This window comes from Chelonoidis abingdonii, chromosome 2, assembly GCF_003597395.2.
Source record: "Chelonoidis abingdonii isolate Lonesome George chromosome 2, CheloAbing_2.0, whole genome shotgun sequence".
NCBI lineage: Eukaryota > Metazoa > Chordata > Testudines > Testudinidae > Chelonoidis > Chelonoidis abingdonii.
In genome coordinates this window covers 12138225-12162985 of record NC_133770.1, presented here as the reverse complement: position 1 = coordinate 12162985, position 24761 = coordinate 12138225, and the positions used below count along the sequence as shown (strand labels likewise).

At 46.4% G+C, this 24761-nt stretch overlaps 1 long non-coding RNA gene across 1 annotated transcript in view; it reads right to left on the bottom strand.

The window, feature by feature from the left end:
- The window catches only part of LOC116815909 (uncharacterized), a 102594-nt gene extending 77991 nt beyond the window's left edge, over positions 1–24603 (bottom strand). Inside the window, exons 1-2 of the long non-coding RNA XR_012655086.1 lie at positions 23622–24603; positions 23109–23205 (exon numbers count right to left, since the gene is read on the bottom strand). This is a non-coding gene — a long non-coding RNA (uncharacterized LOC116815909). The remainder of the gene's footprint in view (positions 1–23108; positions 23206–23621) is intronic.
- Positions 24604–24761: the final 158 nt, after the last annotated feature.

Sequence of the window (24761 nt, the reverse complement as noted above, 5' to 3'; positions counted from 1 at the left end):
CTCTCTATGTCTCTGTCTTGTATATTCATGGAAATAGCATTGATCACCACAGATCTCAGCCCACATTAGGACAAATGTCCAAATATGGGCATACAAAGTGGAAAGGACAGAAAATAATTTTAAAAAGGGTTAACAAGAACTGAAAGTGTTGCAGGAAGAATGAACACAATCAGAATGCAGAGGTTCTGAAAAGCAGGATGCACTCTCCAACCTGATCCCCTGCATATTTTAATTGTATCACTCGTTGTTATCTGCTCGAATGCTAGATAACTTAAGCACTCTTCAATTTCCAAATATTTTAGAAATGGTAGGGGCTAGATTGCGGTCCCCTTGCTCAGGTTCCCTTACTCTGGGAATACTCCTGATGATTTCAATCTGATCCTAAGAAATTAGCCCTCACAAAAATTTAAAATACACTGTTCATAAGAACAGGACATATTTAAGCAGGTGGTATGAAATTAGATTTGAAACTGAATGCTACCATTCATGACAACCATAAAATCCTATACAGCCTTCCTAAATCGCAACATACAAAATAAATACAATCTTAGGCCTGGATACGCAAAGGGACTCAAACACTACAAAGCCTAAGTAAATGCCTTGGAAAAACAATGGAATCCTCAGGCCTGAAGTATAGGAAAAGAGCCTCTGTGCCCTGGGACAGACATAGACTGAGCTCTCCTTCCCATTGCAGAATAGGACCACATCTCTCCATGATGGCCAGACACAGGAGGGTTAAGTGGGGACTAACAGGTCCACGTGGAGGAATGTGCAGCCAGAAATCCTGGGACTCCACAGAAAGCAGTCCTTTGAATCAACATTTCTGGGTATTTCCAACTACCCCGCCTTTTCCCCTCTGGGACACCGCCCAATCCAAGGCCTAGGAAGGGAGGTAGTCGCTGTTTGCTATGTAATAATGCAATAAGATGGGACCTTACATCAGAGTCAGGTCCCTAGCTTGCTGGGAGTGCCACAACTACAGAGGCACCTGTGTCCGAGTGTGATCCACAGGCCCAAAGAGGGGTCTGGAATTAGGCATCCACTCAGTAGCGCTGACTTGAGCAAAGATTGCTTGCTAGACTGGCATCAGTTTTCCAGGATGAGGGTGTTAAATGGCAATGCCTAACTCTACCTTATTACATTTTCACTGGACTGTTCTACTTCATCTCAGTCCAGCTAATTTAAATCAGTGCTGCAAACTACTGGCCAAAACAACTTCCATCATGCACTGAAATACTGGCCTCACTAGAAAGTTTTGGAAATGAAGATATTTTTGTGCCAAGTGACCAATTCAAACCAGAAGAATGAATGCTGGTTTGTAAGCACTCTCTGGTATGTTTTATTTCCAATATTACAAATGAGTTCTCTCTTTACATATGGTATTATATTACAAGTGCTGTTGAATGGCTTGTTGCCAACTTGTCCAGTTATTCAAGTGCTGTTTAGACAAATGGCCTAATCCTGCATTTCTTGGACATCCAAAACTCCCCATCAATTTATGCAGGATCTGGGGGTATGAAAGGCATTAAGGTTAGAGCTCAAAAGCTTCTTAATTCAAACAGTATATATGCAATTGATCTCATTCACTTACATGCTCGTTCAGCATGATCCATTTTGCATTTATAATCATGGAGGGAGTACAGTTGGCAGACTCAGTCTGAAGTACAAAGTCCTTAACATAACACCTAATCCATTAATTATTGGGTTGCTTCAAACTGGGGCTTCACCCATCTGTCATGTCCTTTACTGCAATTGTTTCTTTTAATTAAGACTTCAGATTAATGACGGGTTCAGCTTTCTCAAACAGAAGCAGTAAGATAATTTGGAAAATATTATAGAGTATGCGACGCTGCACTCTATACAATTTTATGAAAGTATGCTGATGAGTGTGAATATAATGTAACTAAAATATGTGTCATGCAAAAGGTCTCTTATAGGGTATCATTACAAAGCTTATAATCTACTGAGTGTAATCATCCTATTTGTATAAATGTATCACTCTTCTATCTGAAACTAAAATATGAAATATAACCCTGAGAGCCTATTGTAATTATGCAAAATGTGGGCCATTAATGGTGGTTTGGAATCTTGATGGCTCCCATCAGCCAGGACAATTGACTGTAGATGGCTCTGTTTTACCTGTAAGTCTTCCTGTATACATGTGTGATGGCAAGTGGGTAATGAAGTCTTATAGTGACATGTGATCATATCACCTGAACTGGAATCCATCTTTAACCTGAAGCTTTTCCACTGAGAAGGAGGGGTGGGAACCCAGATTGGGACAAAGATATATAAGTGGGTGGAACAGAACAAAAAGGGCTGCAGTTATGAGAAATCCCTTAGCTACCACCTGAGCGGGAACAAGGGCTGTACCGGGGAAAGGATTGTGCCCAGACTAGGTAGGCGTCCAGTCTGTGAAAGAAACTTATTGAAACAACACTGAGGGCGAGATTTTATCTGTATTCAGTTTTATTACTGTATTAGGCTTAGACTTGTGTTTTATTTTATTTTACTTGGTAATTCACTTTGTTCCATCTGTTACTACTTGGAACCACTTAAATCCTACTTTCTGTATTTAAGAAAATCACTTTTTAGTTATTAATTAACCCAGAGTATGTATTAATACCTGGGGGTGGGGACAGCTATGCATATCTCTCTATCAGTGTTATAGAGGGTGAACACTTTATGAGTTTACTCTGTATAAGCTTTATACTGGGTAAACCGGATTTATTTGAGGTTTAAATCCCATTGGGAGTTGGGCTTCTGAGTGTTAAAGACAGGAACACTTCTTACGCTGGTTTCAATTAAGCCTACAGCTGTTAGGGGACATGGTTCAGACCTGGGTCTGGGTTTCCAGCAAGCTAGCGGGTCTGGCTCAAACCAGGCAGGGCACAAAGTCCCAAGTTGCCACAGCAGAAAAGCAGAGGCAGGAGTAGTCTTGGCACATCCACTGGCAGTTCCCAAGGGGTGTTCTGTGATCCAACCCGTCACAGAGTTTACTAATGAAAGCTAACTAAAAGTACCATTCCATCACTGAGTTTTGCAATTAAAGCAAGTCTCATGGATGTAGGCAGACATGCAATTTTTAATTGCAATGTGGCAATGTTTCATATGACAATTAACAGGTGCTTTGTTCTTCATCAGGCTATTGATTAACAACCCGCTGCATATCTTGAAGTGTGCCTGCTCTGATAGGATCAATGTGTGTATGTAATGGCATGTGTACCGGGGGAGTTTATGAAGATATTGCATGATATGTCAAGGCAGGGTATATAGTTCAGATGCTTAGTTGTAACCTTGGTGAAAATAAGGCCCAGATTCACAAAGGAACTTAGATGTTCAAGTCCCAGATTTAGGCCCTGCCTCATGACACACACAGAAACCCCCACAGTCAGCTGCTGCCTTAGCATAACTAGTGAGTTTAGGTGCCGCAGTTTCTGCCGCTGGGCATGCATAGAGGCGAGGGGTGATCACCACCCAGAAGACAGGTGCCTACACAAGAACGGCCATAATGGATCAGACCAAATGTCCATTTAGCCCAGTATCCTGTCTTCCGACAGTGGCCAATGCCAGGTGCCCCAGAGGGAATGAACAGAACAGGTAATCACCAAGTGATCCATCCTCTGTCATCCATACCCAGCTTCTGGCCTAATTCATGTCTAAGCACCAGAGTGATCTGTAATCCTAGCACTCCCCCATGTATCCCATCTGCACAACCCAATCTGGTAGGTGTGCTTAGAGCAGGGGTCAACAACCTTTCAGAAGTGCTGTGCCAAGTCTTCATTTATTCACTCTGAGTTAAGGTGTCGTGTGCCAGTCATACATTTTAATGTTTTTAGAAGGTCTCTTTCTATAAGTCTATAATATATAACTAAACTATTGTTGTATGTAAAGTAAATAATGTTTTTTAAATGTTTAAGAAGCTTCATTTAAAATTAAATTAAAATGCAGAGCCCCCCAGACCGGTGGCCAGGACTTGGGCAGTGTGAGTGCCACTGAAAATGAGCTCGCGTGCCATCTTCAGCACGCGTGCCATAGGTTGCCTACCCCTGGCTTAGAACATACCCAACACCTGCCATCCACCCCCCCCTGCAGCCCAGGAAGGGGGGAGGGTGCAAGGCACCGATAGGCACAGGGCTGCACAGCCCATGCCTAAAAGGAACATAGGGGTCTGTCACAGGGTCCTGTCACCACAAGGGGCACCTCCTCCTCGCCGCTCTGGAGATTAGCTCCTTCCAGGCTCAGGGCCCCCTTCTGCTGCTCGCTACATGCCCTACTTCCACTCTCTCCCTCAGTCTCTGCAACTCCGGGTGCTCCCTCTTCGGGACTTGGCCCTCTGGCTTGGTCACGTTTTCCCCTTCCAGGGTATCAAAGTCTCCTCACTAGCAATCTCAGGCAGTCTTCCCATTCACTGCCCCACAGTGCCCCTCCCTCAGTGGCTGGCAGGGAAACCCAGGCTCAGCTCAGGCACCCGCTACTCAGCAGCCAAGGTCTGTTCCCTCCTGGCCATTACTTCCTTCTCCCTACCTTCTGGCTCTCCAGCCCTGCTTGGGGTTTGCCAGCCACACAACTCTCTCCTCCCAGGGAGTAACTATAGGCTACTTGCCTCTGTAGCGCCAAACACACCTCCCTTGTCCCATGGAGTGACTGTGCTCTACTTCTCTCTGCTATCAGCTTCCTGCCTTTATAAACTCAGCCCAGCTCCTTCCCCTTCAGCTAGGCTTCCTCATTATTCAGTCAGGGGATTACTTAGCCATCTGATTCCCCTCAACTGTGGCCTGTCTGATTAATTGGCTCCCTTCCTAGCCTACATTAACCCTTTCAGAGCAAATGTGGGGTAAACACCCCATCATAGGGCCACAGAAAATTGTAGGTGAGTGTGAACAAGAAAGACCATAGGTGATGGAACTAGGGGTGCTGCCACACCCCCTGGTTTGAATTAGTTTACATCATACACAGTGTTTATAATTTGATTCAATGTCTCTCAGCACCCCACTATACACTTTGTTCCAGCACCCCTGAAGGAGGCAGACCTTTTCGGGGTGACAGACTAGGTACAGGTACATATAGGTGGTAGGGTAGTTGGTCAGGGACAAGGAATGGGTTAGTGGAGCAGTAGGCTAGCTAGTGGGGGTCCTAGAGGGGCCCAAATCAGAGGTCAGGAAACAGCTGGGGTAGCCAGATAGGGTGGGGAAGAGGAACTACTGGTAGGCAGAGCAGGGAGGGCATCCTGGGGAGGAAGAAAGGGGTGCCGGATTGCCAGAGGCAGAGAACTATAACCATGCCCATAAGGAGACTCTGCTGGTGACAGAGCCTTTGGCATCCTAAAGATGTGGCGAAGGTGTCCCCATCCATCCGGTACAACACTCAGTATAAACTGAGGAAGGTGTGTAAAATATTCTTCGCTTGTTGCATTCCACGTAATCTCTGAGCAGCTACACACAGAAGAAAGGGAGGAAGGAGAGGAGTGAGAAGAAAAGGCAGTGGTGGAGAATGCTGAGGATGACTGACATAGGTGTCCCCCACTGGCATATGGTCCCATGCGATAGTCTGTTGTCGCCAGAGGATAGCACATCAGGGATTGACTTTGGCAAGCACTGTTCCAGAGTACTGGTTTTCAAACTGTAGGGCATGCCACCTTGAGGTTGCATTAGGCAAAGTATTTCCAGTAGAGGTAAGGAGGTGTTAGTACTGTTATGCAAGGCACTGGTGAGACCTCATCTGGAATACTGTGTGCAGTTCTGGTCTCCCATGTTTAAGAAGGATGAATTCAAATTGGACTTGGTACAGAGAAGGGCTACTAGGATGATCTGAGGAATGGAAAATCTGTCTTATGAAAGGAGACTCAAAGAGCTTGGCTTGTTTAGCCTAACCAAAAGAAGGCTGAGGCGGGATATGATTGCTCTTTATAAATATATCAGAGGGAAAATATCAGGGCAGTGAGAGAATTTTAAGGCTTTAGTATCCAATCTGGATACAGCAAGAGGTCATAACTGGGACACTAGGAAGTAATTTAGATTTTGAAATTTATAGATGAAGGTTTTCTAACCATTAGAGGAGAACAGCCTTCCAAGGGGAGTAGTGGGGGCAAAAGACATATCTGGCTTCAAGACTAAGCTTGATAAGTTTATGGAGGGGATAGTATGATGGGATAGTCTAATTTTGGCAATTAGACTAGATGATCATAATGGTCCCTTTTGACCTCAAAGTCTATGAGTCTATGAGGGGCATAATGTGATTATCAGGTAAGGTGCATGGGCCTGACTGGTGACGCTTTTTTCTTGTTTCTTCAAAATATCAGAAATGAAATGAGAATCTCCTTTCAGAAAGATCCTGTTGTAGCCATTCCATGTGGGTTTGTTCCCTCAAATCCAAAGAATACCAGTGCATTGTAACAAAGTTTCACTGACCAATGTGTCCATGCTACAACAGTGCCCGCACACTGTATAAAAAATGTCAGTGTGACATTTCCTTCCTACGTCCTTTCCATTTGGGAGAGACCAGATGCGCATTTTTTGAGGGGTAAAGTGGAGGATGCTGATCATGGGGAAGGAGCAAGCAGAGAAGAGCAAAAGAACAACAGGAAATATGATCCTTCCTACTTGGATTTGAGACTCACATTTACTGGTTCTGAAAGAAATCAAGTTCTAACTGGTGAAACCTAGTTCTAACAGTGAAATCTCCAGTGAGCTTAAACACAAAAAGGAAGTTTACAAGACGTGGAAACTTGGACAGATGACCAGGTAGGAGTATCAAAATATTGCTCGAGCATGCAGGGGTGTAATCAAGAAGGCCAAAGCACAACTGGAGTTGCAGCTAGCAAGGGATGTGAAGGGTAACAAGAAGGGTTTCTACAGGTATGTTAGCAACAACGAAAAGGTCAGGGAAAGTGTGGGACTCTTACTGAATGAGGGAGGCAACCTAGTGACAGATGATGTGAAAACGCTGAAGTAGTCAATGCTTTTTTTGCCTCAATCTTCACAGACAAGGTCAGCTCCCAAACTGCTGCATTGGGCAGCACAGTATGGGGAGGAGGTGAGCAGCCCTCAGTGGTGAAAGAACAGGTTAAGGACTATTTAGAAAAGCTAGACATGCACAAGTCCATGAGTCCAGATCTAATGCATCTGAGGGTGCTGAGGGAGTTGACTGATGTGACTGCAGAGCCATTGGTCATTATCTTTGAAAACCTGTGGCAATCGGGGGAGGTCCTGGATGACTGGAAAAAGGCAAATGTTGTGCCCATCTTTAAAAAAGGGAAGAACGAGAATCCAGGGAACTACAGGCCGGTCAGCCTCACCTCAGTCCCTGGAAAAATTATGGAGCAGGTCCTTAGTGAAACCATTTTGAAGCACTTGAAGGAGAGGAAGATGATCAGGAACAGTCAACATGGATTCTCCAAGGGCAAGTCATGCCTGACCAACCTGATTGCCTTCTAGGATGAGATAACTGGCTCTGTGGATCTGAGGAAAGCAGTGGACATGATATATCTTGACTTTAGCAAAGCTTTTGATACAGTCTCCCACAGCATTCTTGCCAGCAAGTTAAAGTATGGATTGGATGAATGGACTATAAGGTGGATAGAAAGCTGGCTAGATTGTCGGGCTCAGTGGGTAGTGATCAACAGCTCAATGTCTAGCTGGAAGCCGGTATTAAGCGGAGTGCCCCAAGGGTCTGTCCTGGGGCTGATTTTGTTCAACATCTTCATTAATGATCTGGACAAAAAATTATTGACTACTCTGACAGATACTAGCTTGTCAAACTTCACAATGTATCTTGTTACATTTACATGTTATCTGATCCTATTGGGTACTGCAAGCCTCAAAAAGAACCACGCTAGAAAGTATCTTTGCAAGGGATACTTTTGTTTCTCTTGTTTGTATTAGTCAACTATTACAGCATTAAATTTATATTTTTATGTTAACTGACAATTTTAATAGATAGATTAATAAAGTTCCCACTGGATTCCTGTAGGAGATCTTGAAATTCAAATAAAAAAATATTATTGCAAATTTGATACGCTTAACATGCACAACAAGATTACACAATTAAAGAGGAATATGTTTTTTTTTTCTAAAATGAGTTCTCATTGGAAAAGTACCAGACAAGACCAAATTCACACCTGGTGAAAGCCTGTGCAACTCCAAAAATTCAGTGGCACTGTGCATTGCTTTTAATTTGTCAAAATACAGAACTATGTAATTCATATCCATCTCAAGTAAATATAATTAACTTCATACTGTTATCTGCTACTAATTATGTAAGTAGGACCCAGAATCCATAAATTGGGAAATAAATTCTGCTAAATTAAATGGATCATTACTGTTGTCAGCTATCCAAAACGTTACAATCACTTTGACATCAACACAGTGGAAAAGAAAGCTGGTGAAGGCTATTTGTGTTTAGATAGATGAGACATGTTTAACAGAGGAGAGTGAATGGTAAATTGCTAATTGGGGAAAGTTTACAGATGAAAAGGCAACAGGTGGAACAAGGGATTAATTGACTAGCCATGCATCACTTGGCACCTGGGTTTACATATGTTTAAGCTCAGGAGCAAGAATACAGATGCGTTGCTTCAGACAGTTGGTGATGAGCTAGTATCATAGGTTCTATTGGAAGAAGAGATAAATAAGATGCTTATCCAAGTCCTTAATTCCACTAAGGGTACTTCATCTCTCCCCTCTGAACACAAGCCTAACTCTATGACATACTCATGGCCCCTTAGGTAAGGATCCTTCATTTTCTTGCTACCCTTTGACATAAGACTTCAGTTCCCTTCCTCTGCTCCATATCTCCCACAACTGTGGTCTACGTTAAAATGAACTAGGTACCTTTTCCAGTGCACCAGCAGGGTCTACACGGTGCAGTTATACCACCCCACTCTATCGTGCTTGGCAATGACACCATGTCGACTACAGCTACTTCCACCACTGGTGGTGTGTAGGATTTGTAAGGCTACTACATGGCGCAGTGAAAAGCCTGCTGTGTCCACATGTGTAGTTACATGAGTCAGTGAAAGGCTCTTGTAGGGGTGAGACAAGTGGGAAAAAGCTTCAACAGCTCCTTCCTGCCAGAGCCTTCCCCTGTGGAGGGGACAGGCTCCTGCATTGGGAAGCTGGTGGAGCCTTCCGCCCCGTTGCAGTCGTTCCCCGCAGCAGGGAAAAGGTCCTTAGTGGGGAGTTGCTCAAACCTTTCCTCACTGCTTCCCCCCATCCAGAGCCTTTCCCCACCCAGCAGTCTTTTCCTGCAGGGAAATACTAAATGCTAAACACAGTGGTGTAGACAGGAATGGAAAGCTTGGGCAAGTAGAGAACATGAAGGCTAGGTAATCATATAGATACCCACACTTTTCAGGCAGGTCTTTACTTGCCTAAGCCGAGCCTCCATGGATAACACTGCTATTTATACTTGTGCTAGGGGGCTATGAATTAATGTATTCTACACACCGCTGAAAGAAGTGCACACTGTAGCTGTACCATACATTTCAAAGAAAATTGCTAATAAGGCTAAGTTCTTTTTGTTGTCCCACTTGTAGTTAATGTATTAGTCCCAGTCATTTGTGTGTTCTAAGTAAATCCAGACATACAATAATTCCCACTCCCCAAAAAATCATTAAGTATGAAATCACCTTCATCAAGAATAATAGTTCGGACATTATTTATGAAATCTGTTTTCAGCTCCCAGTTACGCATGCTAAATTTGGCATGACTAGTAAACCTGGTAACAGTTTTTGTTGGACTTACAAATAATTCTAGATTTCAAAGCAGCTTTTATCAAGAGATATAGCAGTTTTTCCAAAAGCAATATGAAATTACTAAGAGTATGTCTACACTGGCCACGCTATGACATGGACAGTGTAGTCACGCTTTATCGCGGGGGGAGAGCTCGCCCAGCAATAAGACAAGTTCACCCTGAATGAGTGGTGGCAGCTTTATCACCAGGAGTGCGGCTCCTGGTGAGAAAATACTGTCTATACTGGTGCTTTTCAGCACTAAAACTTTGTCACTCAGGGATGTGTTTTTTCATCCCTCTGAATGACTAAAGTTTTAGCGCTGAAAGTGGCATTGTAGACACAGTCTAAATTCAGCAGTAGGAGCTGCTTCCAAATCCAGCTGTTCAGTGTAGCATTACTGCCAAGTATAGCTGCCACATATGGCAACTGTTGTCACATGTGATAGTAGTGCCAAATATTTAAGCACAGGTGTAGTTTCCTTAACATTGTTAATTTTTTGACGGTTCATTATCCTTGACAATGGGAAAATATGCCAAATACAAGAGGTAGCATAGAGTTGAATGGGAGAAGATGAATTCAATGAGAGGATTCATGAAGCAAAGTCAAACTAATGAGGATTCAGCATGCTGTATTGCATGCAGAACAGAACTGTGACCCCAGCTAAATGACCTAAATATAACCCTTCTCCCGGGAGGAGTCAGCAGCAACAAGGGCTGGGCTCAATATCCAGGGGTCCCTCTCAACAACAGAACACAGAACCAGCTCAAGTCCCCCAGGGAGGCGATCCATGCTCCATCTGGCATTTCTTGCCCCATTTGTGAAGACTTAGGTCTTTTATACCTGCCACCCATGCTCTCTACTGTGCTCTGTGAGTTGATCTCTTGAGGTTCCACCCAGCTCTCAGTGATTTCGGCTCTCAATAGGGGAACCTCGCTGCTAATGCAAGCTGGGCTGTCCCTTCTACCGAAACACTGTCTCGCAGCAGGTCTAAGCCCTTTCAGCTGATTATCAGGGATTTCAGTTCTAGTGGTCACTTAACAAAAGACTCTCAGTGGAATCTAATGAGTTCTATCTTTAAATAGGGGAGGGAACAGGTCAAATGGTGCCTATAGCTGTGAGACAGAGCACACACCTCCAGGCAGAACCATTGTCCCCACCCACTCTCTCTTTCCAATGAGATTTGGCATCTGAACCCCCTGCTTAGTGAGTGAAGTTAAGTTGAGGGTGACCCAACTCAGTCAGGACAGGCTAAATACAGTTCTGCTGCCCTTTACTCGTACAATAAGGATAACAACATTTCATTACCCCTGCATTCAATACTAAAGTGATTTGTAACCCAATGTCAGTCAAAACTGATCCTTTTAGTAACACAGCTCTGTCGCCGGGATACCTAGGCAGAGTAGGTGTGTTCATGTAAATACAGTCTGTTCCTGAAGCCTTTCCCCCCCAGCTCATTACTAGCTGTCAGGGGAGAGCTCATTCAGACCTTACTTACATAAGAAAGCAAGCTGTTAGTTCAAAGCACAGAAGTCCTACAGTCCACATTACACCAGGGCCATCACAGCCAAGACTGGGATGATTCAAAATTTGCAGTTGAGAAGGAAAGCAGCTGAACTAATAATTTCTTCCCATATTCCATCTCATTCTTCTGTTAGGACAGATGACCATATGGTTGATGTGCTGAAGACAAAAATGCCTGGAGGATTTACATCTGATATGCAGATACCCAAGTCTAAATGCACTAAACTCATCAAAAGTGTGATTGGTCCTTATGTTGCTGCTGAACTGTCTGAGGATACAGGAAATTCCAACTTTTCTAGTAGATGAATCTACTGATATTGCAGTTCTAAAGTGTGTGTGTGTGTGTGTGTGTACATATTAATTCCTTATAGAAGAGCATCCTATCAAGTTTGGTTCCAGTCATCTCAATAACACCAGAGTCTCATCTCTATTCTTGACAGTCATTTGAAGCAAATGAACATAAACATTGAAAACTACACTTGAACTGGTGCAGATGTTTGCTAATAATGTGTGGATCCAATTAGTCACTTCACCACAATGAAGAAAAAGTGTGCAAATCTGGTATTGTTCAAGTGTGTGTGTCACTCAATTCACCTCTGTGCTTGCAAAGCAACTGAAGAAATTCCCTCTTGTATTGACTTTTGGTGAGGAAAACATAGTCTTGGTTTAAAGTGAGCACAACTGGTCACAAAGCATTTCAACAAATATACACTTTTATCGATGATGGCAAAATTCCTTCAGCATTTGTTCATCCTTCTCAGACAAGATGGTTATTTTGTTCTGAAGCCCCAGATAGCCAGAATCCTTGATTCTTAGACTGAGAACAAGATATATTTCCAGATGGCAAGTTCTCAAAAGCATTGCTGCATGGCTCAAACACTCTGTGAGATGCATGGTGGTAAGAGGAACAGGTTGTGTCTTCTGTTTCTGAAGCCAGTCTTATTGGAGGTCCAGTGCATGAGATTGCTTTTTCAGCAGACAGAAATGGATCATTTCTCTTTACTGAAAGAGCACGAAGCATTTGCCTTTTCCCGGTTGAAGCAAATATTTCGTATTGTTCAGCACCTATAGTGTGCTAGACAAATTACAGATCACAGGAAGGGCATGGTACATTCCCTGCAGAGTTACAGTCTCAGTATAGACATAACCTTCTGAACTCAGCTTGTAGTTCTGCTGGCTGGACGTAGAAAAGACGGTTACTCACCTTTGTAACTGTTGTTCTTCGAGATGTGTTGCTCATATTCATTCCAAGTAGGTGTGCGCGCGCCGCGTGCACGTTCGTCGGAAGAATTTTCCCCTAGCCTTTGCGGCACCGTATATATGCCCCTGCCGACCCGGCCACTCCTCGTTTCCTTCTTGCGGTACTCGACAGTGGGGAAGAGGGCGGGTGTGAGAATGAATATGGAGACACCATCTCGAAGAAACAGTTACCAACGGTGTAATAACGCCTTTTCTTCTTTGAGTGACTTGCTATATCCTTCCATAGTAGGTGAATCCAAGCCTACCATAGGCGATGGTCGGTTGGACGAACGTCGAATGTAGTAACAGCAAGCCAGACGCTGCATCTGTCCCTGACTGCTGCACCAAGCGTCAATGGCAGAGACGGTGCACGACGACCACGGCTGCACTGCTATGTCTGTATAGGGTAAAGCAGGAGAGCAATCGAGGAAGCTTGTGCTCTCGTGAATGTGCAGTCACTGGTCCTGGAGAGGTGTGAGGCTAAACGTAGCAGTTGTAATCGCAGCGCGTCACCAGGATGAGATAGTTGAGGACGAGCGGGTGACTTTCATCCGGTCGCAACGGCAAAAAAGGTTGGAGGTCTTTCGGAAAGGCGGTCGGGTAATAGAACCCAGCGCTCTGCGAACATCAAGTGAAATTAGGCTCTGCTTCCCTGCGGGATGCTCGAGTTTAGGATAAAGCTGGAGAATATCCTGGTTAGTGCGGTGGAAGGGACCCTTTGGCAGGAGGCACAGATGCGGGCGCGCTGGCACCTTCTGGATTCGTGTAATGGTCGCACAGGCGAAGCCAGAGATCTCTGGCCGATGTAATGGCCACCAGAATGCCACCATTGCACGCTAGAGACAGGAGAGCAGAGTCGCAAGGGTTCGAGGGAGGGGTTTAGTGTTGAGAGAAGATGCGGTCCCAGGAGAGGCGGACCGGCGACTGGGGATACAGCGCTCCAAGCCCTTGAGGAACTAGAGACATCGGGTGAGAAAACGGGAAGGGCCGTCTCCTGGATGGACCGAAGAAATGGGCAGCTTACGTGGACTCCGACAAGGACAAGGTGCGAGGCCTGCGTGTTAAGGCTCCAAGATATGTCCAAACACTTAGAATGGGGCCGTGTTGGTTGATATGCTTGCGATTGACACCAGCAGAGAACGCATCCATTCGCCACGAGGTAGCCCTGAGTGCAGCTATCCTTGCTATCCGAGGAGACCTCTGCACCGGGGTAGAAACAGCGGCTCCGCAGAGACTCAGCCAGAGAACTACGCCGTCAGGTGGAGTGCATGAGTCGGTGATGAGAAGCCTGCGTGCGTCTTGAGCATATTAAGTCCGGTGTATGTAGTGCAGGAGAACCGGACTGGCTTGGACAGGTCAGCAGCGTGGTGTATCCAGTGCTGTAGGCCACGCTGGCGATGAGAAATTACCGCGCCTTGTCCCTGCCAAGCTTTACCAGGACTTTGTGCAGCGCAAGGAACGGCAGGAAGGCAAATAGGAGGTGGTCGACCAGGCAGGGGAATGGCGTCCGAGATCGTACGGGCAAGACGCGAAGGAACAGAACCTGCGGTGCACTTTCGTGCGTGTGGGAAGGCGAGAAGGTCGAGTCCAGGAAAACCCAACCACCGAAAATAGGAACTGGGCTATTCAGGATGAAGGGACCACTCTGGCTAAGGAAGACCTCTGAGATGGTCCGCCAATACGTTCGGACTCCTGGGAGGAAGGAGCCCAAGATCACGGCTAGCTATACAAAATTCCCAGACTGCGATAGGCCCCTGACAAGAGGGAAACGGGTCCTCCTGCTTGTTTATATACGTGCATCGCGGTTGGTGTGTCCGCTGACGCACTCAAACGCCAACGTCCGCGGTAGTGAGGAGAAAGGTCTGGACAGGTACGAGCGGACTGGCTCGCAGCTGCTCGACCTTTAGTGCAGTGAGAGCTCCGAGCAGACCAGACACCCTGTGTTCGGCTTAGGACCCATGTGAGCTCCCCAGCCCAGGAGGATACGCGTCCTGTTTGTCAGAGACTGTACTGGTGCTGTAGCGTGGATGGACGGCATCCCGCAACATACCAGGACGGTCTTGGCCACTAGCCGAGGAGAGCAAAAGTCTGTGGAAGGACCACAAGCTCCATGCTCTCCCTGCCGAGGCAATCAAACAGAGAGCCGAAAGCAATATTGCCAGGGGCGAGAGAAGACGAGCTTGGCGTTTCTGTGACAAAGGTAGCAGGCCGCTCAATTGACATCATGGAGCAGGCTGGAGACCAGAACAACCGGCATAAAGAATCGTAGGGAAGGTGAGTAGGCCATCTATTGTAGAGATATCGACCTGAACGAAATAGCAGGAGTGAGAGCAGGCTGTACGCAACGAGTGCGTCTAGAGAGAGCTCCTATGAAAGTTATCTCTGCGTTGAGTAGAGGATGAGCTTATGTGAATGATCAAGAAGGCCCTGAGTGAACAGCACTTTATGACGCCTATGTGGTGGCGACTGAGACCTGAAGACCGCGAACAAGCCAGCGTCAGGTAGGGGAAGACACATATGCCTCGTCGACGAGGAAAGCGGCCACTCCCGCCATCATGTATTGAACACCAGCGGGGCAGAGAAGGCGAGGGCAGGACCGTAATTGAAAGTGGCGTCCCGTACCACAAAAGCGAAGAAACGCTGTGCGTGGGTAAGACGCACATGAAGTAGGCGTCCTTCATTCGAGAGCAGCGAACCGTCTCCCGGGTCCAGGGGATAATAACCCAAGGGACACCATGCGAACTTCAACTTCTTCACGAAGGGTTGAGTCTGCGCAGTTAGATAGTCGCGAGACCCCTTTTGACTTGGGGATTAAAAATAGCGAGTAAACCCTCTCCTCTGAGCTCTGAGCCCCTCCTCTATAGCTCCGATTTTGAGAGCATGAGGACTCCTGGTACAGAGATGCGTCGTGAGAGGGGTCCTAAGGGACCGGGAGGGGGGGGGAGGGAGAGGCGAAATAAACTGAGGTTGATAGCCAAACTCCACCGTGCGCAGAACCAACGATCCGAAGTTAGACGGTCCACGCCGGGAGGAAGGGGAAAGGCGGTTTTGAAAAAAGGAAAGGAACGAAAGGACTGGTGTTCTGCTCGACCCACCTTCAAAATTTGTTGTGCAGTCCGGCGGCTGTTTGGCGAACCATTATTTTGTCCCCCTTGGGAACGCAGAGCGTCTCCGGCTTCACGCCGTCGTCTATAAATCTGACGGGCTGGTGGGTAGGGACTGGGAGGCTGCTGGCGCTGGGAGGACTTCTTTGGGTCTGCGCGGTGTGCTGCCTAAGAGCAACGTAATGCCGGTGTACTTTAGGCTTTGGGAGACGTGGTCCGTCTTCTCGAAAAGAGCCCTGTCCCTCGAAGGAGTCCTGACTGTGTGTTGCAGTTCTGGACAATCGGATACCTCAACACGAATCCTCCTCATGTTCACTTCCTGCCGCGACGGTCCTAGCCGCTGAATTGCGCCGCCGCGAGGAGGCCCTCAGGATCTGGAGATCTTTTTGCCCTCCTTCAGCAGGCTCTGGAACTCCGGAGGGAGTCTAGCTGTACCAGCTCAGTGAATTTGGCCATGGACTGCCAGGTGTTAAATTGTATCTACTGAGGAAGCCTGTTGGTGCAACCCGCAACATGCAGGCCCCTGCGAGAGTACACTTTGCATCCCAGTAGGTCCATGCGTTTAGCATCCCGCATTTTGGGGCGAGGGCTGGCTGGCCATGAGCTCCTCTCGTGACGATTGACGACCAGGCGCATGGAGGAGATGGTGTAGAGTACTGGTACTAATAGAGGAGCCCCCATGTACTTCCTCTCCACGCCCCTGGCGTGAGGACCGCACACGGGAGACTGCCATTGTGTCCGCTCTTGCTTGGATGGAGCGTATGAAAGCAGAGCGACCCGCGTCGGGGATCTGAAGCAGAATGTCCACAACCGGTCCTCACCTCCGAGGACTTCCTCCCACTGCATAGTTAATGCTCAACGCTACGCGCGGAGGCAGGTCCTGGGTGGGCGCGTAGGTCAATGGGGCGGGCCCGAGTTGAAGTGCCCGCACCGCCTCTCGGTGAGGAGAGGAGAGAGATGACCAGAGGTTCTCCTCAGTTCTGCTCTAGAGGGGCCGTTTGTGGGCGGTTTCAGGGTCTGGTCGCCACAGAGGCGTCGTCCTCTGTGGTGGACGCTGATAGAGCCTCCAGTACCCGACGGGTGGAAGTCGCAGGTGGATACCACAATGGATCACTTGGCTTGATGATAGCCAAGGTGTCCAGAAGGGCCACTGCGCGGGCTTGTCTCAGACCTTGCTCTCTGGTCCACATCCCCGTAGAGAGCGCTGTCCGGGCGAGAGAACCCGAGGGGTGCCGTGATGCAAGGGAGCAGACGTTCGTGGACTGGTACCCGACCTCCGCGTTGTATTGCGAACGGTGCTGGGAGTCGTACGGTGCGGACCCGGGAGTGGGACTCTCACAGCACCATCGCAGCGTCGACGGAGCGGGACCTGCTACCAGCCTGGTGCCGGAGTAGATCGCGATTAAGTACATGGTGAGATGGCTTGCGGCATCTGGTACCGGGAGTAGACTCGGCGATGATCCGTCCGGTGACCTGGACGCGTGCGCGAGACGACGGTGCCGAGAGAGAGACCTGCTGCCGGGGCTGCGAGCCGCGGTGGTGAGCGAGACCGGCAGTGGGCAGTGCCGTGATCTCGATCTCGAAGTGCTGCCTGTCCACTTCTCAGGTGACATCGGCTTTCGAAAACATAGCCGGCTTCCCCGTAGACGATACCGCACGGCGGTGCCGGGGGCTGAGGGGGAGGTTCAGTCTACGCTATATTCCCTCGCCGTCGCAGAAGTTTCCGGTGTAGTGGGAACGGCAGTCGCTACGACCGGGCATACCGCCGGGAGCTGTCTGCACTCGCGATCAATGGGCCTTGCTGAGCGAGTCGACGTGCTGGGAGAAAGTGCAGGCAGATGGCGGTGCGCACGCCAGTTCACTGACTCAGACTGCGTGTTTCGCTGCAGCCGCAGGAGCCTGAACTTCTTTGCCTTCGGCGAGAGGGAGCGGTCCGGCCGACTTCTACGCCGAGATGTTGGTGCCTGGTGTTTTGGTGGTGCCGTCGTCTTTCGTGCCGATGCGGAACTTTCTGCCTGGTACGGACTTCGGTGCAGCTCGTGTGGGCTGGAGCTGCTGGGGTCAAGCGGCTCCATAAGAGCGCTTTGACGCGATTCCCGCTCCTTTTTCGGCCTTGTTCGAATATCCTTACGGATTTCGCACTTGTCCATCGGTGGAACTCCCCAGGCCTTCAGACAATCGTCTTGGGGTCTCTGTTGGCATCGGCTAGCGGGCAGCCGAGCACGTTTGAAGCCGGAGAGCCAGCACCACCCAGTTCCTGGTAGACGGTTGAGAGGATGAAACCTCGCCCTCAACTAATACAAATTTACACTAACACTATACTATTTAAAGACTGAAACCTATAACACTAACTACACTTAAGTAGTAAATCTAGAGAAAACGGTGTGACAGCTAGAGAAAAGTGAGACGTGGTCATCAGCCGCACTCCACAGTCACGACCGACTACGGCAGGTAAGAAGGACTGAAGGACGCCGGGTGGCGGCTGCATATTACGGTGCCTGCAAAGCTCCACAACCAGGGGGCGCCTGCCGACCCACCGGGTGTTGCTAGGGGAAAATTCTTCCGACGAACGTGCACGCGGTGCGCGCACACCTACTTGGAATGAATATGAGCAAGCACTCGAAGAAGAACTGGCGGTTAAGCCAGTGCCCAATAAAAGATGGCAGGTTCATTACAAAATAATTAAGATCTACTCTGAGGGCATGCTTATTTCTGGGAGGCTTTTAACACAGTGCCTGGTGGCATGTGTGTGATTGGTTTAATCTCTCCGAACATGCACAGATCCGTTCAGTACTGTCTTCAGGGGAAAATGGGTTTAGATATGGTCCCATCCACGTCTGAGTGCCGGGATGAGGCAGAAATTCAATCCCCCCAGGCTGCTGTGAAGCAGGAAGAACAAGGTGTTCTGGGTTTGTTTGTTTGTTTTTTAATAAAAAAGAAAAACTGATCAGTGCTGGGGACTCGGATTGGGGAGACGAGACAGGGAGGCACTGCTGCCCAGCACTACTGCCTTGGCGACAGGCCTATAGAAATGTGTTGGCTTTCCTGGATATACAGAATGGTTTTGTACTGCAAGCAAATTGTTCCTTCTACAATAGAAGAGGCTTATGAGATTCTGTCATGTCCCAATCAGAAATTTAATATTGATCCCCATGCAAACATGTTCCTGTACTGATGTGTTCCTATGCCCTTTTAGAGGTTGGCCTGTAAGGGGAATGAAGGATGTGATCACCAATATCTTTGGCAAAAATAAATGTCTAAACTCTGGACATTTAAAAATCACAGAATCAAAACTCAGCAGAGGAAGCTTTCATAGACATGGTCATAGGCTGACTGATTTGGAATCCAAAATAGCCCCTTTACACTATATAGAAGTGTGATGGGGTGTACTAGGCGTTTGCTGCCTCCTGCTGGAGGCCTCACTGTATTGATGCACCTGGTCCTAAGGTCCCAAGGTAGAAAAGTTCAGACCTCCAGGAGTTGCCTAGAGAGGCTTCCCATGATCAGCTGCAGGCAGAACCAATCAGAGTTGGTCCTCCAGCACCTAGACAAACTAGCAGCAGGCAGAGGCCAACCAAGGCTCAGTATGACAGATAAAAAGTGCTAGATGCATTTCTAGTAGGGGCCTGAGGTGTAGCGAGCGCCCTCCGTACCCTCCGACCGGAGGGGACCCCGCAAGGAAGGGGGCCCCTAAAAGTGGCAAAAAAAATGTAAGGTATAACTAGGTAAGTGACATTTATTGACGCTATTGCACAATCCATGTCGGTTTTACTGACAAAACCGTGAAGTCATTATGATACATCATAATGCTATTGGCTACTCAGTTTTGTCTGTCGGCTCATTTTCGAAATTTTAAGTTGGACACCATTCAAGAAAGTATTTGCGTTCATAATGGCGGTCGGGCCGGATAATGTTATTAAATTTAGCTTAGTTAGTTTTTTATCGTTTCCAACGCAGATAGCTGTCTTTGTGATGTCTAAGAGAATGTATAAATCAGAGCGGAGCTGTAAGACAAAAGGCAGCAAAAGATGTCGAGAAGGAAACTTGAGAAAATTACCCAAAGTTTGTCACAGTATTTAGCGCTGCAATCCAACGGTACAGGAACAGGCATGACGACGAATCGATCGCAGAAGTTATCCGAAGCGCTCAACAGTGAGGTCGAAGAAAGCGCAGGTTGTTCTACACAAACAACTGTGACAGATATTCCAGCTGCTGCCGGGAAAGAGTAACTGAATCTTGGAAACCATGACTGATGATTCACCAACGGAGATTTGCCGTGCACTATAATACTCAGACAGGCAAGTGTGGACCAACTTGCTCTGCACAATGGCCCACCGCAGCCAGAATGAAAGTTATGACTTTCCAATTTAACACGAGGAAAGACGGAGGTTCACGAAGTACTGTCATTTTCTAATCGATACGCATGGCAAATCAGTGAGAAAAATAAGACTTCATGTTAATGTACTCAGTTCTAGAAGATGCCATTTTTATGTTGTAAATTAATTTGGCACTGGCGACATAGCCACTACGTCGTGGAACATCTGCTTGGAAAGCACTGTCAAAAAGACTTCAGCAGCAAATGAAACAGGCAAAAGGTCATCAAGACGGTAAATGGTAACATATGGTTTTGACCTACCGTCAGCATAGTAACAGCTACATACTATTGACCAGCTCGAATTGCAAGGCTTTTCGTGAAGGAGATGATTCTCTGGAAAATGTTGCTCAAACGCAAGAGGCTGATGTCGTTTATTATCTTGCCGAAAAGAAATTTTGGACATTTCGAGGAAGTAATGAAAAGCTCGGCGATCTTCAATATGCAACTTGGGACTGTATTGAATTGCCTTGCAAAGTAAATGATACTGTCCTCAGCGAACTTTTACAGAAGATTAAGAAAAGGCAAGACACAATTCAGATACCTCATCCACGCATTACCAAAACAAGCTATCTCAACTTGTTTGTCAGTAAACATTCAAGAGGCCCAACATATGTACAGCTTAAAAAAACAAAATATTGCATTCAGTACTCATTGCCGTACTAGTACTCCCAAGATCGCACATAGAACACAGATAGTACTGTGGTGTTACGGCTTTTGTGAATGCAACGGTGGAAAGATGTGTCCATGGATCGTTGAAGCGTTTGTTTTGGTTTTCTCTAAAATGCCTTCAATGCAATACAGAACTGGCGAGGGCTTATTGAAGCGTATTCTCTGAAAAAGGCAAACAAACTTAAGGAAAACAATTGCTGCGACAAGTGAGAGGCCAAGCATTATGATATACGGCGCAAATATTGAGAGGAAAAATAAAAGGAGTTCAAGCACCAGATGCAGAATAAAATGGACATGGTGCCTTCGTGTACTCCAAATGTGGAGGCTCACACTTAGGAATTCCTGTGTGAATCTACGACGACGGCAAAGTCATCCGAAAGTAACTGCATTATGACCTTTCTCGGTCCTATATAACGAGAAATATACGTTCCTTTTTCTTCTTTCCACCTTACACGTTGGAGATATGTACTTTCAAGAACATATGGCAATATCTGTTAAAGTTATCGGGAACCAACTCGCTGCGCAGGGTGTCGAGCAATTACTAGCTTCGTGAAGTTACTGCGCTTACACCCTTGAAGAATTGTGCAAAATTCCTGTGATCATCTTTTGCGAAGAATATGCGACTCGAACACAAGAAAAGATGGCAAATATCAACAAAGCAAAGCCGGGTGCACGCTTTTAGACCATGTTACTACGACCTTGCCTTTTGTTAATGACTGTGTACACGTGATGCAATAACTACTTTCAACGTCAAGTAAAAACAAGCTAAATTAATTCAGTCAATCCACCGGATGTGTCAATTGACGATACGCAGGCAGAAGTCGGTGCTACACAGAAGTTTTGGAAGATTGATCAGAAAACAAGGATATAACTCAGGGTCAACAATAATGGCACGTGAAAATAGCAGAAGCATAATGGGTATGACAGGTGTTTCCAAAAACCAGGTGTGACGTAAGAAGAGAATTTTGATTACGAATCGTGCTGATGATTCGAGTCGTTTTCTGCCGATAGAAAATCCACCCATTCTAGTTCATTCCTTGTCTCTCCACACATGAATCAGCCATAATCTTCTGTATCTACGGCAGATTTGACGCACATACGTGGAGTTGGTATAAGTTGTTGGATTTCTGTACAAACGCTAACTAGCCATGAAGCAGCAGTCACAAGAAGAAAGATTGAACTGGAAGAAATCTACTAGAAAAATTTGAAAGAAAAATGCGAGACATTGAATGCCAACGGAACTCATAAATGAAATTGAATCGTTTATGCTATGTCACCGAGAAAGAGAGAGGACTTTGTCACCACAACACAATTTTTAACAATACAATATACAAAGAAACAGCCTTCAGGAGATTATAATCCGATCTTTCCAATTTGCATCAGAAATTCTTCTGACCACAACCAGTTACTGTCGCTGGTGCTGAAAGGAGCTTCACAGAATGAAACTGATCACAGAGATATCCTGTGCTTCAAACCATGACAGATGGAACAGGCTTACTGCAACCTTGCAGTTATCTTCAAATCGAAAACAAGAATCGCATGATCTTCTATGCGACTATGACGCATTGATTAATCCGATTTGCGGAGAACAAAGGCTCGAAAGAAGCGCTTGCGTAAATACGGAATACATGTAGCACTGTACAGGCCTATGTAATACATCATAATGAACCCTGTATATTGTATAAAATAAATACCGCATTCCAGTTTCTGCATTGTAAGGGGCCCCGGACATATGTTCGGAGGGGGCCATGTTCTTTGTTGCTACGGCCCTGGTAGGGGCCAATTCTGGATGAGTCTAAGCCACAAAAAAGAGGTGTTCCCTGTCCTAACCCATGTAACCTGGGCCAGCAGCTCAGGCCTTAACCCTGATAATATTTGTTTTGGATCTCTATTATGGACTTCAATGCCCAGGGGGCTACTTTGAGTTCAGCATAAACTTGCTTTCCTATAAACCTGAAGTGACCCTACTTCACAGGTGTCAGGCTCAGACAAGCCCTTGACAAACAGATAAAAAGGGATTTCATCCACAGTCTCAGAGAAACAGGTAGTAGTACTTAAGACTCATGCATGCACAAACCACACCTTCAATAATTTGAAAATGATTGAGGAAACTGGAAAGCCTGCTAAAATGTATCACAGCTTTGTAACAAACTAATACCAAGTGCAAATCATATATTTGTTAGCACAGTCAAGAGACTTGCGTTCAGGTCAAAGTCATACTCATAGCCCTAGTGGGGACCCACCAACACTGGCTCTCCACTTTCTAGGAACTATCAGTGAAGCCTCCTATTTCACGTCCATTGGATTCAGATCTAATTTCCCAAGACCGTGGTTTGCAGCTCCATCTGAACGTACAAGCTCTTAATTTAAATGCATGAATGCTCCATGATTAGATGACAGAGTCTTGTTCAAAAGATGTGAAGGATGTCCTGCTAAACAGTAGAAAGCATCTACTGGGGCTACTTACCTTTCTAAATGGAGATATTTTTTTCATCTGGTCATGCCATTTTGGTGTTTTGCTATCCTGTTCCTTGATCCTGCATAGTCTAGAATACTTACTGTACCTGAAACGCCAAGCATTGACCATTAGTTCACTCAAGGTGTACCTAGCAGCTCTTTCTGCGTTCCACCCTAATGCAGATAATTGGTCTGTTTTTTCTAACATGTCAATGAGGTTTCTCAAAGGTTTGGACAAATTGTATCTGCAGGTGCATGATCCTGTCCCCCTATAGGACCTGAAGTTATTATGGCTATGGGTCCTCCATCTGAGCCTTTGGCTACACGCTCTCTACTACATCAATCAATGTAGGTAGCATTTTTGGTAGCCATCACCTCTGCAAGAATGATAGGAATGCTGCATGTGCTGATGTCTGAGCACTCCTATACAATCTTCTCTAAGAACAATTTTACCTTTGCCCTCATCTAAGATTTGTCCCAAAAATGGGATCTACATTCCATGTCAACCAGCTAATTTACTTACCTTCATTCTTTCTGAAGCCACACTCAAACAGAGAAGGGGGACATTTGCACACCCTGGATGCCAGAAGAGTGCTGTCATTACACCTCGATAGAGCTAAGCAGTTCTGTAGATCTTCTCAACTATTTGTGGAGATAACAAACAGAATGAAATGACAATCAATCTCTACTCAAAGAATTTCTTCTTTGATAGCCTTATGTATCCACATGTGCTATGATCTGGCTAATATCACCCCGCCGAAAAGGATCACAAATCAAACAAGATTGCAAGTGGCCTCAACAGCTCTTCTGGCACATGTTCTGATTCTGGACATTTGTAAAGCAGCTACCTGGTCCTCAACTATAGCTAACTTATCTAAAGGAAGGGTAATAACTGGGATGTTTTAATCTAAATTTCTCTAATTTTTCTCTCAATAGGGGAAAAGGTTCAGCACTGTCCTGAGTTCTGTCTTCAGCCGAGGATGGTTGAGAAGGAACTGAGGGGGCTGGGTCATGTGTGCACCAAAGAGACTCCAATGATGCCGTGAGACAGCAGCTATGCTGGAGTGGAGTGCCTACAGGGACAGCACTCAAATAAGAACTGTTTACTTTCCACCATGTATCAGAGGGAACATCCTTTTCAGTGATGCTGTGTTTTATCTATTCCCACAGCTGCAACACAAAGCCTGACCACTTCAGCAAAAGCTCCAACCTCAGCAAAGGATGTAATAGTTGTCTGTGGTTGGTAAAGCTGGTAGCTGGTTCAAACACCTGGTCAGTGTATAGGGTAATTCCTAACCTTACCCAAGTTGCCTGTGTAGTTACTAAGTCCCAGATTTTTAAAGGTATTAAGGTGCCTAACTCATTGAAATCGCTCGGATGTAGGTGCCTAAATACATTAAAAAATCTGGGTCCAGGTGACTTGTGAAGTGTCATTTATCACTAACCATCTAACTGGCATACCTACCCTCCTCAGGATTTTTATGCTGAGTTGTAGATTAAAACTGTTCCTTCTTCTTCGAGTGATTGCTCATATCTATTCCAGTCAGGTGTGTGCGCGCCGCGTACACGCTTGTCGGAGAAACTTTTACCCTAGCAACACTCGGCGGGTCGGCTGGGGGCCCCCTGGAGTGGCGCCGCTATGGCGCCGAATATATACCCCAGC